Below are 19,459 nucleotides of genomic sequence, written 5' to 3'. Positions count from 1 at the left end.
GACTCTATAAGATAAATGATCTTAACTCATTTAAAAAATATAAAACACCCAGGGGCTGGGGATATAGCTCAGTGGTAGAGCATGAGTCTAGCATGCACAAGGATTTGATCTCCAGCACTGGGGAAAAAAGAAGGAAAAAAGAGAGAGAGGGAGGGAGAAGGGGGGAAAAGGAGAAAGGAATGGATGGTTGCGATAGTATACCAGGAAAAAAGGAGAAAGAAGTGTAAGTAAGGGGTAAAATGATAAAAAGTGGTAAATCTACATAAAAGATTTATGTATCTGAAAGGTCTATTTTTTTTGTAACTTTTCTATAGACTTGACATTTCTTAAAAGAAAAGTATTAAAGCCATTCTGAAGTGACAGGCAGTAAGCATTCCTTCCTACACTGAATAGAGAAATTCTAGATAAAACTGATTATGTTAAAGGGTTGAAACAGACAAATTTAAAAGCAAATGAGGGAAATATACAGATGTCATAAACATAGAAAAAACAATGAAGCTAGCAAAGACAACTGAAGGGTAGGCCTACTGTCTGAAAGCTTGAAGGAAGGGTGAGAACTATTGGCTGCAAATTTATAGAAGTTATAATTTATAGAAGAGGGGCCCAAGCTGGCCTTTCTACATGAAGCCAAGAACTAGGGGAAAACCCTTCTTAAAAGCCCGAGACTTAGAGCAGAATGGAACAGAACACCAATAAATTCAACCTTGAGAAATTAGAATTCCAAACTTGGTCCTCACTCAGAAGTAAGAATGATATTAAGTCCTCCCATTCAGAAACACAACACAGTTTATCTCGATGCTTACTCAACTCTTCCTATGACTTTTAATAAAGATTTTAATTTTAAAAAGTCATTAAATACTGAACAGTCAGGAGAGAAGCGTACATGTGACTACAAAGAAGTAACACAAAGGAGATTTCTGTGGTGAAAGAATTGTGCTGCATCTTAATGTTGATGATAGTTACATGAATCTACACACATGATAAATGGCAGTGAACTACAACGAATTAACGTCAACCTCTTGTTTTTGACATTGTCTATATTTATGTAAGATGTAATCCAAAAATATTGGGTGAATGACGAATTCACAGGAACCCTTTAAACTATTTTGCAAATTCCTATGAATTAATTATTACTATAAAATCAAAAGTTTTTTAAAACAAAAAAGGTTTGTTAAAAATTGAATAAATAGGGCTGGGATGTACCCCAGTGGTTAAGTACTTGCCTAGCATGTGTGAGGCCCTAGGTTCAATCCCTGGCACCTAATACTAAAATAAACATTTTAGTATTGGTAGGATGAGGGAAGGACATCTGTGGATGGGAGAGTCAAAGTCTAACATAAGGCAGATACCCTTTTGTAGAGGTGGCCTAGAATGTTAAAGACCTAGCAGAGTAACAATGTCACAGAAGGACAACCCATTGTGCTACACCAGAGTCCAAGAAAGTAAGGAGGGCATTCATGTGAAGGGGATGGTCTAAAACAGGAAGTCAGAGAGAGAGCTCCAGTGAATAAAAGGGGAATTCAAATGTGGAGAAGTGAGAAGGTGGCAGTGAGAAGGCAGTTCAGTATGCCAAATCAGAGCCTACGCATAATAAGACACAGGAAAAAGAAAATATGGCACTGATAGGACATTAGCTATATGGAAAAATGGATCAAATAAGTAATTATGTGAAGGGCAATAGGAGCAGGGTTTCTGACTGTTGGAGAAGGGAGTTACAATGTGAAAAAGGAAAACCTGAAAGAACTCTACAATGTTGGTTTAGAATTTTAGGTATCATTGTGAACAAATGAAATCAAATAAAGATTCTTTTGAGACATAAAATAAAGGTGCAAATATGTATGTGTATGTAAATGTGTGCATATACATACATTTTCTAGCTTTATTCAGTTACGGCCTTGGATCCCTACCTGGACCCCATGTAGTAATGAGCACACCTAGCAGCAGACTTGGTTTCTAAATATTATTTTCCTCTAAATGGAACAGGACTCAATGAAGAAATGACTGATTTCAGGGCTGGAGCAAAAAAAAAGTACAAGAGCCGTGATGAAAATAGAGAAATGTAAACTCCCATACACAGTGTGGTGGAGGAAATATAAAATGTTATGGCTCTTTTGGAAAACCTCAAAAAAGTTCCTAAAAAGAGTTAAACATTGGGGCTGGGGTTGTAGCTCAGTGGTAGAGCACTTGCATCGCACGGGTGAGGCCCTGGGTTCAATCCTCAGCACCACAAAAAAATAAGTAATTAAGATATTGTGTCCATCTACAACTAAAAATAAAAAAAAAATTTTAAAAAGTTAAACATAAGCTGGGTATGACGGCATACACCTATAATCCCAGTGATTCAGGAGGCTGAGGTAGGGGGAGTGCATGCAAGTTCAAGCCCAGACTCAGCAATTTACAGAGACCCTATCTCAAAATAAAAACAAAAAAGGGCTAGGATGTGGTTCAGTTGTAAAGTGGCCCTGGGCCAAATCCCCAATACCACACACATATAAAAAGTTAAACATAGCTGACATATGACCTGGCAATTCCATGTCTCTGTATGCCAAGGGAAAACAGTTCCACAAAAAATTTGTACATAAATACTCACAGCAGTATTATTAATAAGGGACAAAAAGTGAGAAAAAATCCAAATGTCTAACTTATGATTCAATAAATAAAATGTGGTTAAATATATATGAGACAATAAAAAAAAGGATGAGGTGCTTACATAGGTTATGACATGGATAAATCTTAAAAACAATGTGGTTGGGTTGGGGTTGGGGCTCAGCAGTAGAGCACTCGCCTAGCATGTGCAAGGCCCTGGGTTCGATCCTCAACACCACATAAAAATAAAGATATGTGTCCAACTACAACTAAAATAAATAAATAATTTTTTTTAAAAAATGTGGTTACCAAGCACGGTGGCACATGCCTATAATCCCCGCGCAGCTTGGGAGACTACAGCAGGAGGATTACAAGTTCAAGGCTAGTGAGACCCTGTCTCATAATAAAAAATTTTACAAAAGGGCTGGGATATGCTCAGTGGTCAAGCACCCCTGGGTTCAATACCTAGTATGAAAAAAAAGTACTGAAAGCTAAACAGTATTTGATTCTATTGATATGAAATATCTAAATAGGTACCTCCATAGAGTCAGAAAATAAATTTAAAGTATCTGGAGCTATTAGAGGTAAAGAGGGATTAACAATCAAACTTTCTTTTTGGAGTAATGAAAATGTTCTGGAATAAGATAGTGGTGATGGTTGTATAACTTTTTAAACATATAAAAAACATTAAATTTAGACTTTAAAATGTGAATTGTATTGTATGTAAATTATATTTCAAGTTTTAATAAAGTGACAACCAGCCTTGAATATCTTGTATACTAAAAAGCAAGGAAGTACTCTAAAAATGATGGGGACATGGCAAAAGAACACAGATGCCAATTTTAAAGGGCTCCCACAGGCCAAATCAAGAGAAAATATACGCATCAAAATAAATAACAATAGCAAAGAACTATAATCCACTGAATAAAAGAAAAACTATGAGTCTTTATAATATGAATAAATGAATCACAAGTGTGTTGAAAGAGAATACATAGTTTCAAGGCACTTCCCATCAAAACAAATTTTTTTCATTGCCAAAATAAAAAAGAGTAATGTCAAATTGGGTGTGGGATGATGCATGCCTATAATCCCAGCTATTTGGAAAACTGAAGCAATAGAATTGTGAATTTGAGGCCAGCCTGGGCACTATAGCAAAACCTGTCTTTAAAAAAAAAAAGGAGGTGGGAAGGAGAAAATGCATAACCTAAATCCATACATGAGGAAATATTAAACAAACCCAAATTAAGAAACATTCTAAAAAATAAGTGGTCTATAATCTTTGAAAATGTCAAAGTCAAGAGAAAGAAAGTCAAAGTCTATAGAACTTTTTTATACTGAAGACTGAAGAGGCATGACAATTACATACAACATGTGATTCTAAACTAGATCCTCTTGATATAAAAAACATTATTTGGACAAGTAACAAAGAATGAAGACCAAAGATTAGATGGTGGTAATGCATCAATGCTAATTCCTTTTAATGGCTACTTTATATTTATGTAGCAAATGTCTGTTTGCAGGAAACTCACAGTAAAACATTTAAAACTCATGAAGCGGACTGGGGATGTGGCTCAAGCGGTAGCGCGCCCGCCTGGCATGCGTGCGGCCCGGGTTCGATCCTCAGCACCACATAACAACAAAGATGTTGTGTCCGCCGAGAACTAAAAAAAAATAAATATTAAAAATTCTCTCTCTCTCTCTCTCTCTCTCTCTCTCTCTCTCTCTCTCTCCCTCCCTCCCTCCCTCCCTCTTTAAAATAAATAAATAAAACTCATGAAGCTTACAGCTAACAACTTTCTCTCAAATGGGTCAAAGAAAAAAATGTTCTCTGTACTAAATTTGCAACTTTTCTATAAGCTTGAGACTAATTGTATTTCTTAAATTACACTAAAAATGTCTGTCATATTTTTTAATTTGTAGAGCACTTTCTTTTTCTGATCCTTTTATAACCTCTTCTCTTACCTCTCGGATGCAATTACCTACAGCGCTTTGTTTTAACATTTCCTATTTTCAATATTACTTATTTCTTTCAAGATTCTCTTTTGTACTTATGTGTTTTGGTCTCTGTCTATCCCATTGGAGGCTTTCCCCAAATGCCAACCTGTTTAACAAATGAAGTACTAAAAGCCAACTGGAAACTATGCATAAATGTAGCTTGTCCACTAAGCGTCTACTGTATAGTGATTGTTGTTGTTGTTGTGGTGGTGGTGGTGGTGGTGGTGGTGGTGGTGGTGGTGGTGGTGCTGCTGCTGCTGCTGCTGCTGGTGGCGGTGCTGCTGCTGCTGCTGCTGCTGCTGCTGCTGCTGCTGGGGATTGAACCCAGGGCCTTATGCATGTGAGGCAAACACTCTACCAATTGAGCTATATCCCTAAACCCCATACTGCATATTGATTGACTGGGAACATGTGTGTCCCTTTGGGAATACGTGTAAATCTTTTCTTTCAACTCCTGAGAGGAACTATCTAATCTCCTATAAAAGGGCACTGAGATATACTACCTGACAGCTACTTTCTGACCAAGTAGAGAAAGGAGTAAATGGAAGGTCCCACCTTTCATTATATAGGATTTCCCTTATTTTCCCTGACTTCATTATAGCGTCTCATGCCTGACATCTTGTTTTGTTTAAGTTCTCCAAGTCTTTTTTGAGACTTTGGTTTCATTCTCCAAAGAAAAGAATTCTTTATTTGCCTTTTTATAAAAGTATTTGTCTTTTAACGAAACTAGTAGCTCACTAGGGCTAGAGATGTAGTTAAATGTTAAAGAGTGTTTGTCTACCACCCACAAGACCCTGGGTTCAATGCCCAGTACTACAAAACAGAAGCTCACTAAATATTCATACATATATATTCAAAGAAAAATATAATTACTTAATTGAGTATAGTTTCTCCCTGAGAACCTCTTCATTTGACTTTTTATTTCTAGGTCTCTTTTATTCTTTATTGAGCAGTGGTCTTTTAGACATTCGTTACAATTTCAATTTTAGAGATCCTATCTTACTATAGCACTGATCAGAATGCTACTTTTATGTCTTATTCATTGATTATCCTTCTTTATTCCACAATTAATAACATAAAACATGTATACACTTGGACAAATATTCTTGAGCATCTACTATTTAACAAGCACTGTTCTAGGTTACAATGATAAATAAGATAATGTCCCTAATGTAAAGGAGTACAATATCTCATGGGAAGATGAATGAGTAAACTTCAAATTTAAAGTAATATGGCATATACTAATTGATATATGCACTGTGTGCCATGAAACCAAAGAAGAGATGAATCTAAATGAGACTGACACAAGGCTGTATTATTTGGGATACATTATTATATCAAATATTCCATGAATTTTTAGTGGTTCAAATGAGAGAAGTTTATGTCTCATAATAATCAAGTTCAAGTCTTCCATATATGCAAGAAACTCTATTGAATACAGTTCCTTCCACCTTGGATCTCCACTATATACGAGGACAATACTATTCAAGGTGCTAATTCTCAATAATAATAAACACTGGATAAAGACCTGCTAGCAAAAAAAGAAAACAAGTTGAACTAAACAGAATTCCTTATCTCAGTATGGCCCGATCACAGCTTAAGAAATGCATGTGGTTGGTGGGCCATACTGATTAGCACTGCCCTAAGATGTAGTTCTTTGATCTGTTTCATCAAAGTTGGGACATAGTCATATCTAGGTTGAGACAGAAAGGTTTCATTTTCTTTCAGAAAAAAGAGTAGGCATATTAATCTATTTAAAACACAAACCTGTAAGTGGCACATATATCTTTGCTCACATTTCTTTGCTAAGTTTAGTCACATAGTTACATCAAGTTGCAAAGAATGCTGAATGAAATGTCACATCACACCTGCAGCTACTATAGAAGTGAAAAATGGATTTTAGTAGATTTGGACAGTTTTTGCTACAGTAGGTGGAAAACTTCCTAAAGAAGCAATGCTTCATAAAGAACAATATTTTGCCAGGTAAAGGATAGAAGGTCACTACGTTCTCGAACACCCATGTGAGAAGGCTAGGGGACAAGAAACAGTGTACCTGCCCGCCATGCCAGACCTCCTCCCCTGTGTCCCCCCACTGGACCCCTTGCACCCGGCTCCACATCTACCAACGCAGGGCTCCCCTTGCCACCTTCATCTTAGGACATTGCAACCGCCACCACAGCCCCCTCAAAGGGTAGCCTCTACCTGGGGACACCAGCCATAGGAAGCTGTCCACTGCAGCACCACCTGCCACAGCACTACATCTCCAAATAGGCCACCCAACACCACTACATGACCCACCCGTGCTACCCCACCTCTCAAAACAATTGCCTCCATCTTGAAACACCTCTGCCACCATCTTGGGTGACCTCCACTATTGCCTTTGCCAACTTTAGTTGGGAAAGCTTCCATCTTGGGACACCGACAGGGGGCCTGGAACCCCAACATCAAAGTACCTACAGTCTCCCAAATTCCCCAGCCACCAACCCAGCCCAGTGCTTGCAGCCACGGGGCCAGCCTGCAGCTCTCAATGCCTGGTCCTGATTTGTCTGATACAGAATAGCTCTCCACGACAGATGCCCAGGTCCCAGTGCTCAACGTTCAGGACCTCTGGAGAGAGAGATTCCTGATTGGGAAGTAGCAAAAGAGATACAGTTTGGAGACTACATTACAGACCAGGAATTGTGGGGTCCACAGGTAATGTAGGGGCTAAGACCAGGCTCCCATGCCACCTCACATGAGTGAACCCCAAAGGAAATTCCTAAGGAGAAGTCTTCCAATGGGGCCCGGCAATTGCTATATCCTGCCTCCAGGAGTTCCACCTCCAAAATTAATCCTCCCAAGCCTAGTAACCTTCACTATCCTGAGGATGAAGATAACTCCAGACAACCCCACCTTTCAGATAAGAAGGGAAACAGGGAAGATATTGAACTCCAACAGAAACAATCATTCAGTTTTTCTTCAAGATTTTTTTTCCTACCCTCACAACCCCAACATTTGTGAAACCAAGTACTTTCCATGCAGACTACTCAAGAATGAGATGTCTGAATAGTATTTTATAGTTTTGTTGTATATTCTTTTATTTTTATATCTTTTTCTTTTGCTATTTAATTTTTTTAACTTTCTATATAATTTTCCTGCCATTTATCTGTTTCCCTGGAGTCTCTTTCGCTCTTTTTTCCTACTAAAAGCTGAAAGGAAAGTGAGGAACCAGGAGGCAGGTGAGTGAGAAATGAAAGACAGAGACCAGGCAGAGATACACATGCAAGTTTGTCAGAGCTGACAAATAAAGACACATCTCTCCATAGAAGGAGAGAAGCAAAACAGGCTTGGAGTTCAGGACTTTTATGGGACAGGCTCAGGGATTAGAGCCCGGTGGGTCCTAATGCAGGGGTTTAAGGGTGAGGTTGGGTATGAGGGAGTAATGATACACCCTTGGGCAGGAAATTGAAATTTTTCTTAAAATGGCAGCTATCACTTAAGATGGCCATCAAGATGCTAAGCAAAGATCTTACAAAAGCCAACTTCTTTGATTGCTCTTTCATGCTTTCTATAATCTAATACCTCTATATTCTTGCCTCCTAACTCATCAACATCTCATGCTACACACCCCGCCTTATCTACCATTAGAAAATGTAGAGTCTTCACAAACCTACTATTTATACTGTAGGTAATAATTGAACACATTATTTCTGTTTATTGTGACAAAACTGTAAGCATCTTAATAGGAGCTATTTGGTGTAAGTCCGCATATTGTTTGCATTGGGTGCAAACAGGTATTAGAAACCTGCAGGGACACTATAAATGTATAGGGTAGAAACTAACATCTCAGATCTGCACTGCTAGAGAGTAAGACACACAAACAACCTGAAAAAACAAGGGAAGAAAGCCCCCAAACAAACCAAGATGCTACAATAATAGAATCATTGACAGCACAGTAGAAGAAATGTCGGAGAAGAAATTCAGAATGTACATAATTAAAATAATCTGTGAAGTAAAGGATGATATAAGAGAGAAAACATAGGCAGAAAAAGATCACTTCAATAAAGAGATAAGAGCAAACACAGCAAGCAAAAGATTACTTCAATAAAGAGAGATTCTGGGGGGGGGGACAGAAATCCCTGAGGTGAAGGAAACAATAAACCAAATTTAAAACTCAATAGAAAGCATCACCAACAGACTAGATCACTTGGAAGACAGAACCTCAGGCAATGAAGACAAAATATATAATCTTGAAAATAAAGTTGACCCCACAGTGAAGATGGCAAGAAACCATAAATAGAACTTCCACGAATTATGAGATAACATGAGAGGACCAAATTTAAGAATTATTGTAGGGAGGAAGGAACAGAGATACAAACCAAAGGAATGAACAATCTATTCAATAAAATAATATCAGAAAATTTCCCAAACCTGAAGAATGAAATGGAAAATCAAATACAACAGACTTACAGTACACCAGATTAACAAAATTGTGACAGATCCACACCAAAATACATTATAATGAAATAGCCTACATACAGAATAAAGATAGAATTTTAAAGGCCCCAAGACAAAAAGTATCAGATTACATATAAGAGGAAACCAATTTGGATCTCAGCAGATTTCTCAACCTAGACCCTCAAAGCTAGGAGATCCTGGAATAATATATACCAAGCTTTGAAAGAAAATGGATGCCAACCAAGAATCTTATATCCAGCAAAATTAAGATTCAGATTTGGTAATGGAAAAAAAACATTCCATGATGAACAAAAGTTCAAAAAATTTACTTTTTTTTATTGGTTGTTCAAAACCTTACAAAGCTCTTGACATATCATATTTCATACATTAGATTCAAGTGACTTATGAACTCCCATTTTTACCCCAAATACAGATTGCAGAATCACATCGGTTACACATCCACATTTTTACATAATGCCATACTAGTAACTGTTGTATTCTGCTACCTTTCCTATCCTCTACTATCCCGCTCCCTCCCCTCCCATCTTCTCTCTCTACCCCATCTACTGTAATTCATTTCTCTCCTTGTTTATTTTCCCATTCCCCTCACAACCTCTTATATGTAATTTTGCATAACAATGAGGGTCTCCCTCCATTTCCATGCAATTCCCCTTTTCTCTCCCTTTCCCTCCCACCTCATGTCTCTGTTTAATGTTATTCTTTTCTTCCTGCTCTTCCTCCCTGCTCTATTCTTAGTTGCTCTCATTATATCAAAGAAGACATTTGGTATTTGTTTTTTAGGGATTGGCTAGCTTCACTAAGCATAATCTGCTCTAGTGCCATCCATTTCCCTGCAAATTCCATGATTTTGTCATTTTTTAGTGTTGCATAATACTCCATGGTGTATAGATGCCACATTTTTTAATCCATTCATCCATTGAAGGGCATCTGGGTTGGTTCCACAGTCTAGCTATTGTGAATTGTGCTGCTGTGAACATCGATGTGGCAGTATCCCTGTAGTACGCTCTTTTAAGGTCTTCAGGGAATAGTCCGAGAAGGGCAATAGCTGGGTCAAATGGTGGTTCCATTCCCAGCTTTCCCAGGAATCTCCATACTGTGGTGAGCCGTTTCTGTGAACTGTGGCCGCCATTACAAGATGGCGCTGATTTCCCCTGTAGTCTGTGACAAACAACTCCTTATCAGAATGAGTTGGCATGCTGTGACTTGGCACCCTGTGAGAAAAGTCCACGTGGCAGCTTCGCATTGGGGCTTAAGGTGCTTTATTAAGGCTGGGAGGGGCATCCAGGGGTTAAGAGGAAAAGTATCAGGGACCTGAATAAACGGCTGAAAGAAGATTCCTGAGTTGCGTCTTCCTTGCGGGCAAGGGGTCGCGACAAGTGGTGCCGAAACCCGGGAACCAGAACTTTCAGTCAGTCAGGGGTGGTGCACCGGTTACTCCCAGGTAAATGGGGTCTGCTATGAAAGCAGGAATAGTCCCAGTGAGTGGGATCCGCGTCCAAAGCGGGGTCAGCTCCTCTACAAAGAAAGAGAGAGCCTCATATTTATTGCAGCTGCACTGTGTACTTTCACTTTTGTTTTCTGAGTTTCTTTTGTTGTGTCATCTCGTTTTTGTTTTTTGTGATATCGCTTGTTGTTTTTTGTGCGTCTTTTGTTGTTGTGTCATGGGTGCCGCGTCTTCAAGTCCGCTCCTCCTGGCCCTAGATAACCTGTTACGTTCCAAGGGCCTGGAAGTGAAACGTAGTACTTTAGAGAGATTTTTACAGAAGATAGATATTGCTGCACCGTGGTTTGCATTCTCGGGCAGCCTTACTATACCTAGCTGGGATAAATTAGGCAAAGACCTTGACTTTGCTTCTGAGCAGGGCATATTAGAGGGTGGGGTGATACCCCTTTGGAAGATGGTCCGTAGTTGCCTCACAGATGGCAGATGTCAGGAAGCACTTACTAAAGGACAGGAAGTTTTAGAGCAATTACATGAGGAGAAGTCAGAGACGGCAGAAAGTGAGGTATCTCAGGAGGATGGGAGTGTGCGGAGCATAAAACAGGGGAGGAAGCGGCTGTCTCCGGCAAGAAGTGAGATATCTCAGAAGGATGGGAATGTACGAAATGTTAAACAGAGGAGAAGGCTCTATCCGGACTTGACTGAGTTAAAAACTCCTAAGGACACAAGTAGCTCGGACAGTTTTGAGGAATTAGATCCACCCTAGCCGCTCTCAACCCCTCCTTCTCATCTTCCCCCTCCCTATCAGGCCCACAGAAAAGTCTTAATTGACCTTCTCCAAAATATTCACCATGGCTTATTTTAGGACTTTCAGCAAAAGAATCTCTACAAAAAGGTTTAATGTAGATAAACTTCCTATTTTCATGTTGCCCTGTTTTATTTGGCTACTGTCTGAAAAAATCAGCATTCCAGGCACTGGACACTCCCTTACTAGTTTTTCACAAAAATATGTAACAAGGCCTCTGGCCTTGAGCTGGGCTTCACAGTGCTGACTACATTTCTAAGATAAGGGAGTTACTAACTGGGCTCCAGGGTAACAGCTGGCAGGAGGAAAAACTGGAAAGGGAGATAGAAGAACTGGAGGGTCGATTAAAAAAGTCAAGATTTAAAGCACCTACGGCCCCGATGCAGTCATGCTCCCTCCTTGTAACCCCGATTGGGACAAGGACAACCCCAGAAGGCTGGGGGGTGTTCAGTGGCAGCCTAAGACGGCCCAAACTTCCCAGTAATTGAAAACTTGGATGCCGATGGACAGCCGGCCAGAGTACATGTTCCTTTAGCCTTTAAGGATATTAACCAACTAAAGGAGGCAGTTACTAATTACGGATCCCATGCCCCCTTTACATTGACTCTCTTCGAGTCTTTCTCTGCCAATCAGCTGACACCTAGTGACTGGCAACAGCTTTGCATGGCTGTGTTGTCCGGAGGGGATTTTTTGTTGTGGAAAAGTAAAAATCAAGAGAGGTGTCCCGAGCTAGCCCAAGTCAATCAGGACGCCGGCTTCCCACGGCATAACCTTGAAATGTTAACAGGCTTGGGATTATATGCTATCATAAATCAACAAATTAATTATAATCCTGGGGTCTATGCTCAGATAGCTACAGCAGCCATTCAGGCTCGGAAGGCTCTACCTATTTCAAATGCTAAAACAAAAATTTCAAAAATTGCTCAAGGACCCTCTGAGCCTTATTCTGACTTCCTTGCCTGATTGATACAGGTAGCAGAAAAAATATTCCCTAACTTGGAACAAGCCATGCCGGTCATTAAGCAATTGGCTCTTAAATATGCAAATTCCTATTGCCAAAATGCCATTAAATCTACCAAAACAAAGAGTGTTGATGACATGATTCGAGCTTGTAAGGATATTGATGGAGCTCATATTACAGGACAGGTTCTGGCCGCTGCCCTCAAAACGGAAACAGGGGCCCGGCCCGGGCCCCGGAAGCCTAGGTGTATGGGGCAATCCAGGGACGGAATGGTACCCCGGGGAGTGGGCGACTTCGTCACCTCCCACGGACCAACCCCTTTCTATCTGTAGACTCCCTAGGGGAATGCCAGGAAGTACAGGATGTACAACTGCAACCGCAGGTCGCAGAGACAGAACAAGCTGCTACCGCAGTAAGATCTTGGCCAGGCGGGGGAAAATGCAGACAAAATCAAACAAAATACAATCGGCTAAGAAAACTTGGAGAACTTTTGCCCTGAAAATGGGCACCAGACTCCATGTTGTTTGCATCACCATGGTAACCATGGGGTGCCTGGCCGGCATAGCTGCTTCCTGGTCCCACCTCCCACACTTTTGCGGGCTTCTGATTGGTTCTTCCACAGTCACTCAGACAGGACTTCTAGTCCCGCTTTCCAGCCACTAACCTGTACTGCTGTGTTTCAGGTTTCTACCGGAGCTGCTCAGAGCCTGTATTTTTTTTTACAACAAAATGCCTACCTGTAAATGCTAATGAAAGATAACTTTTTCAGACAAAATTTAATTCCACAGGTTTCTATGTTACAGTCCTAAATTTAAGCTAATTCTAAGTTAAATAACCTGACTTTTTCTCTATAGTTGTGTTACTACATAATGTTCTATTGATGAGAGATATCAAATATGCTTCTTTTTACTTTACTTTTAATTTTGAAGGTTATGAGGATGCATTTGCTCGCCACAGGAACAAGCCGGCAAAGTTCCTGTGATGACCAAAAAATCCTTATTTTCATTACTAACTATAAAAATAAAAATGTATACTCAAGGATCTTATTTCAGTTACATCAAGTGACGTCACATAGAAGAGTGCACTCCTAGTTAAAAATAAATTTAAATGGATCCAAATATTTTAAGACCACGTGGTTACATAAAGTTAATACAATTATAAGTTATGTTCTTATTCTTTATATATATATTTTAGATATTTAGATAACCTATATTTGTTAATCTATAAATTAATTAGCACATGCCTAATTGATTAGTTAATATATATTTGCCTAATTGTTTTTCTTCAACAAAAAACCTATAATTTAAGTTTTATATTTACATTTATCAGATACTCTGTTTTTTCAGTTACAGATATTTGAGATAAATGTGTTTAGTATAAATTTGCTTTTAAGTAAAAATACAATCAAGTAATTTCTAAATCTCAAAGTAGAATTAATCAACACATTTTATCTGGGATTTTGGCTGCTAATCAAAGGATAGAGTTACTTCAAGCTCAAGTTGAGGAATTGTCTGACCTAGTACATTTGGGTTGTATTGATCAACGAGCACATTTATGTATAACCTCTGTCAGATTTTATGATTCCAGAAATGCCTCATGCATCATCGGAGAGTATCTATCCGGAACCTGGTCCATGGAAGCAGAAAACTTGATCCAGTCTCAACTAACTCAGATTGCTGTTTTGAATAACACCCATGTCAATCCAGTGACCTTGGGTCAATTTACCAATTGGTTGTCATCTGCCTTTTCCTTTTTTAAGGAGTGGGTGGGAATAGGCATTTTTGATGCAATGTGTTGCTTTGGTATGTTTCTCTGTTTGTGGTTTCTCTGTCGCCTCAAGGCCCGCAATGCTCACGATAAGGCTATGATCATACAAGCTCTTGCAGCTTTAGAAAATGGCGATTCACCTCAAGTCTGGCTTGCGCATCTTAAGCAGTAAATTTTTGACATGGTCGTTGCACCCCAAGTTATTATAACATTGCACTGGGATCGACATGTCTTTCCTCACTGTTCTCTTAGTGTTGGAAAGCCCTTGCACTCTGCCGGTCTTGCTGCCATTGCACGCAGATGGGTTTCCACACTAGTGCTTCTCTATCGCTTTAAAAAGTCCGTGCCTTTCTTTCAGGGTGCTGTCAACTTGTTTGTCATTGTGCACAGCCACAGTTCAGCCTCAGCTATCCCCCTCCGTCCACCATCGTCACGGTACAGGATGCGAGGCAAGGCACTGCACTTGAGTGATCCTTGGAGTGGACCTCAAGGAGAGCATGTCCTATTGCATGCGGGTTTGACGTCCTTCCTTACCCCACCTTATCCACGCCCCGCCCCACAAAAAAAGGCGTCGGCTGATATGGCCTCAGATCTGGGGAAGGGCCCTCCTTAGGGCTGAGCCATACTATGCAGCCACTTCTGCTCAGTGGGATAGGACCTCTACTCTCGCCTGTATTGTCATATAAAAACAAAAAAGGGGGAACTGTGGTGAGCCGTTTCTGTGAACTGTGGCCGCCATTACAAGATGGCGCTGATTTCCCCTGTAGTCTGTGACAAACAACTCCTTATCAGAATGAGTTGGCATGCTGTGACTTGGCACCCTGTGAGAAAAGTCCACGTGGCAGCTTCGCATTGGGGCTTAAGGTGCTTTATTAAGGCTGGGAGGGGCATCCAGGGGTTAAGAGGAAAAGTATCAGGGACCTGAATAAACGGCTAAAAGAAGATTCCTGAGTTGCGTCTTCCTTGCGGGCAAGGGGTCGCGACACCATACTGCTTTCCAAATTGGCCGAACCAATTTGCAGTCCCACCAGCAATGTACAAGAGTACCCTTTTCCCCACATCCTCTCCAGCACTTGTTGTTTGACTTCATAATGGCTGCCAATCTTACTGGAGTGAGATGGTATCTTAGGGTGGTTTTGATTTGCATTTCTCTGACTGCTAGAGATGGTGAGCACTTTTTCATGTACTTGTTGATTGATTGTAGGCAAAAAAATTACAACTAAAAAGCTTGCACTACAGAGCATCCTCAGCAAAATAGTCCATGAGAAGAAAATGCAAATCAGCACAGGGAGGAACTACACTTAAAAAAAGACAAAGAAGGGCTGGAGTTGTGGCTCAGTGGTAGACCATTTGCCTAGTATGTATGAGGCACCGGGTTCAATTCCCAGCACCACATTAAAAAAAAAAAAGACAAAGAAGAAACCAAGTCAAGTTAAAAACCAAAAATAAACCAACACCTGGAGACTAAATAATATGCTATTGAATGAACAATGGATAGCAGAAAACATCAGGGAGGAGATAAAAAAATTCTTAGAAGTAAATGAGAACACTGATAAAACATATCAAAATCTCTGGGACACTATGAAGACAGTGCTAAGAGGAACACTGCACTGAGCTCATTCACTAAAAAAATAAAACATCAACAAATAAATGACCTAACATTACATCTCAAAGCTCTCAAAAAAGAAGAACAATTCAACACCAAAAGTAGAAGACAGAATATAACTAAAATCAGAGATGAAATCAATGAAACTGAAACAATAGAAAAAAATTTTAAAAATTGACAAGGAGCTGGGATTGTGGTAAAGTGTTTGCCTACCATATATGAGGCACTGGGTTCAATCCTCAGCACTACATAAGAATAAATAAAATAAAGGTATTGTGTCTATCTATAACTAATAAATATTTTTTTAAAACTGACAAAACAGTACTGGGTGGTAGCTCAGTGGTAGAGTGCTTGCCCAGCATGTGTGGAGCACTGGGTTCAATTCTTAGCACCACATATAAATAAAATAAAGGTCCATTGACAATTTAAAAAAAAAAATTAAAAAGCGACAAAACAAAAAGTTCTTTGAAGAAATAAATAAAACTGATAAACCCTTAGCCACACTAACAAAGTGGAGAGAAAAAACTCAAATTACTAAAATTCGTGATGAAAAAGGAAATATCATAATGGACACTACTAAAATACAGAAGATAATTAGAAACTATTTTGAAATTTATACTCCAATAAAATAGAAAATCTCAAAGACATCAACAAATTTCTAGAGACATACTGTCTACCCAAACTGAATCAAGAGGATATATACAATTTAAACAGATCAATTTCAAGCAATGAAATTGAAGACACCATTAAAACCTACCAAGAAAAGCCCAAAATCAGATAGATTCTCAGCCAAGTTCTACAAGAACTTCGAAGAAGAATTAACACCAATATTCCTCAAATTATTCCATGAAATAGAAAAGGAAGGAACCCTTCCAAATTCATTCTATGAAGCTAATATCACCCTGATACCAAAACCAGACAAAGATACTCAAGGAAAGAAAACTTCAGATCAATATCCCTCATAAACACAGATGCAAAAATTCTCAATAAAATTCTGGCAAATCACATACAAAAACATATTAAAAAGGCAGTGCACCATGAACAAGTGGCATTCATTCCAGGGATGCAAGGTTGGTTCAACTTATGGAAATCAATAAACATAATTTATCATATCAATCGACATAAAGATAAGAACCATATGATCATCTCAATAAATGTAGAAAAAGCATTTGACAAAATACAACACATCTTCATGTTCAAAACACTAGAAAAATTAGGGATAACAGGAACATACCTCAACATTGTAAAAGCTATCTATGCTAAGCCCAAGGTTAACATCATTCTAAATGGAGAAAAACTGAAAGCATTCCCTCTCGAAACTGGAATAAGACAGGGATGCCCTCTTTCACCACTTCTATTCAACACAGTCCTTGAAACTCCAGCCAGAGCAATTAGACACATGAAAGAAATTAAAGGGATACAAATAGGAAAAGAGCTCAAACTATCACTATTTGCCAATGACATGATTCTATACATAGCAGATCCAAAACATTCCACCAGAAAACTTCTACAGCTAATAAATGAATTCAGCAAAGTAGGAGTATATAAAATTAACACCTATAAATCAAATGCATTTCTGTACATCAGTGATGAATCCTCTGGAAGAGAAATTAGGAAAACTACCCTGTTCACAATAGCCTAAAAAAAAAAAAAAAAAAAAAAAAAAAACACCTTGGGAATCAACCTAACAAAACAGGTAAAAGACCTCTACAATTAAAACTACAGAACACTAAAGAAAAAAAAATTGAAGAAAACCTCAGAAGATGGAAAGATCTCCCTTGTTTTTGAATAGGGAGAATTAATATTGTCAAAATGGCCATACTACCAAAAGCATTATACAGATTTAATGCAGTTCCAATTAAAATCCCAAAGACATTCCTCATAGAAATAGAAAAAGCAACCATGAAATTCATTTGGAAAAATAAGAGACCCAGAATAGCCACAGCAATCCTTAGCAAGAACAGTGAAACAGGAGGCATCACAATACCAGACCCGTAAAATATACTACGGAGCTATAGTAACAAAAATGGCATGGTATTGGCACCAAAATAGACATGTAGACTAGTGGTACAGAATAGAGGAAACAGAGACAAACCCACATAAATACGGTTACCTCATACTATACAAAGGCACCAAAAACACACATAGGAGAAAAGATAGCTATTCAACAAATGGTGCTGGGAAAACTGAAAATCCGTAGGTAGCAAAATGAAATTAAATCCCTATCTCTTAACCTGCACAAAACTCAACTCAGAGTGGATCAAAGACCTAGGAATTAGACCAGAGACTCTGTACCTAATAGAAGAAAAAGTAAGCCCAAATCTTCATCATGTCAGCTTAGGACCAGACTTCCTTAACAAGACTCCTAAAACACAAGAAACAAAATCAAGAATCAATAAATGGGAAGGATTCAAACTAAAAAACTTCTTCTCAGCAAAGGAAATAATCAATAACGTAAGGAGGGAGCCTACAGAATGGGAGAAAATCTTTACCGTATGCACCTTAGATAGAGCACTAATCTCCAGGATATATAAAGAACTAAAAAACTTAACACCAAGAAAACAAATAACCCAATCAATAAATGGGCTAAGAAACTGAGCAGATACTTCATAGAAGAAGATATCAATTGATCAACAAATATATTAAAAAAATGTTGGACTGGAGTTTTGGCTCAGCAATAGAAGGCTTGCCTAGCACATGCAAGGCTCTGGGTTCGATCCTCAGCGCCACATAAAAATAAATAAATAAAATAAAGATATTGTGTACAACTTCAACTAAAAATTAAATATTTTTTAAAAATGTTCAACATCTCTAACAATTAGAGAAATTCAAATCAAAACTACTCTAAGATTTCATCTCACTCCAGTCAGAATGGCAGCTATTATGAATAGAAACAACAATAAGTGTTGGCGAGGATGAAGAAAAAGGTACACTCATTCATTGTTAGTAAAACTGCAAACTGGTGCAACCAATATGGAAAGTAGTATGGAGATTCCTTGGAAAACTTGGAATAGAACCACCATTTGCTCCAGCTATCCCATTCCTTGGTCTATACCCAAAGGACTTAAAAACAGCATACTACAGGGACACAGCCACATCAACATTTATAGCAGTACAATTCACAATAGCTTAATTGTGGAACCAACCTAGATGCCCTTCAGTACATGAATGGATAAAGAAAATGTGGTGTGTGTGTGTGTGTACATATGTATGTGTGTATACACACACATACATATATACACACACACATACATACATACACAACACACACACACATACACAATGGAATATTATTCAGCCTTAAAGAAGAATGAAATTATGGCATTTGCACATAAATGGATGGATACGGAGAATATCATGCTAAGCAAAGTCAGTCAATCCCAAAAAACCAAAGACCAAATGTTTTCTCTGGTAAGTAGATGCTGATCCATAATGGGGGAGGGAGGAAAGAGAAGAATGGAGAAACTTTGGATTGGGCAGAAGGGAGGGAGAGGAGAGGAGAGGGTATAGGGGTTGGGAAAGATGATGAAATGAGAAAACATTATTATCTTATGGATGTATGACTGTACGAATGGTGTGACTCTGCAACATATACAACAAGAAAAATGAAAAGTTGTATTGCATTTGTGTACAATAAGTCAAAATGCATTCTGCTGTCACAAAACTAATTAGAACGACAAAAAAAAAATAGTTTGCCAACTGCAGACCCAGAAGTTTTAGTGAAGACAACATCACTGTCAAGTGCCTCTGCTCCATCCTCAACTAGAGAAAAGAAGTTCAATTTCTTTCTTCTTCTTCTTTTTTAATATTTTAGTTACTGATGGACCTTTATTTTTTATT

At 38.8% G+C, this 19,459-nt stretch overlaps 1 protein-coding gene, 1 non-coding gene and 1 pseudogene across 3 annotated transcripts in view; 1 reads left to right on the top strand and 2 right to left on the bottom strand.

Annotated features, from left to right (window-relative positions):
* Zfyve9 (zinc finger FYVE-type containing 9) overlaps positions 1 to 19,459 on the bottom strand; it is a 193,966-nt gene that overhangs the window by 110,941 nt on the left and 63,566 nt on the right. The window lies entirely within an intron of this gene.
* On the bottom strand, positions 4,885 to 4,954 carry Trnav-cac (transfer RNA valine (anticodon CAC)). The gene has a single exon. It is a non-coding gene; the product is annotated as a tRNA-Val (tRNA).
* The window catches only part of LOC113177398 (WD repeat-containing protein SL1-17-like), a 31,971-nt pseudogene continuing 19,047 nt past the window's right edge, over positions 6,536 to 19,459 (top strand).

Source organism: Urocitellus parryii, chromosome 11, assembly GCF_045843805.1.
Source record: "Urocitellus parryii isolate mUroPar1 chromosome 11, mUroPar1.hap1, whole genome shotgun sequence".
Taxonomy (NCBI): Eukaryota; Metazoa; Chordata; class Mammalia; order Rodentia; family Sciuridae; genus Urocitellus; species Urocitellus parryii.
Note: the sequence above shows the minus strand (reverse complement) of the source record. Positions and strands in the feature narration are given on the sequence as shown.